This window comes from Propithecus coquereli, unplaced genomic scaffold (genome assembly GCF_000956105.1).
Source record: "Propithecus coquereli isolate 6110/MARCELLA unplaced genomic scaffold, Pcoq_1.0 Scaffold575, whole genome shotgun sequence".
In the NCBI taxonomy this organism is placed as follows: Eukaryota; Metazoa; Chordata; class Mammalia; order Primates; family Indriidae; genus Propithecus; species Propithecus coquereli.
Genome location: NW_012151674.1, coordinates 801,102 through 801,630, shown reverse-complemented (window position 1 = coordinate 801,630; position 529 = coordinate 801,102). Strand labels below are relative to the sequence as shown.

Here is a 529-nt window from a genome sequence, read left to right as displayed (position 1 = left end):
GCTGTACTACACAAGGTAAACAAGAAAACAAAAACAACAAAAACATGGATGAGGGTAGTTTACATATTTGGAATTACATGGTGACTCCTAGGAAGAAGGCCACTTGAGAATACAAAGCAGACAGACCTGGAAACATGAAGACGAGGAGCTGCAAGTCAAAATAGTACGAGGACCAGGTCGTCGGCTGATGCTCAGACACAGAAGCTATGATGGGGATGTTGTTCTTAGCATAAGAAGGATCCAGCAGTGAGTAGAAACGTCCCGTCCAGGGAGATATTTTTCCTAGCAGCAAAGAGACAATAAATATTTCACAAACACCCTGAAACAAATTATCTGATCCTAACCAGTCAAAATTTCCCATTTTAATAAGAGTCTCAGAAACAGAGAAGGACTAGATTGTTTTCCTTACATGCCACTGACACTTAAGAGAGTTTTACTCCCTCTTTTCTTTCAAACTTGAGAATCCTTTCTTAGCATAGCCAGCAGAATAAAGTCAGGCTTTATATAATAAACTCAGAAGAAAAGAGGC

General features: G+C 39.7%; 1 protein-coding gene across 1 annotated transcript in view; it reads right to left on the bottom strand.

Annotated features, from left to right (window-relative positions):
• The window catches only part of STT3A (STT3A, subunit of the oligosaccharyltransferase complex (catalytic)), a 48,728-nt gene that overhangs the window by 20,301 nt on the left and 27,898 nt on the right, over positions 1–529 (bottom strand). The window lies entirely within an intron of this gene.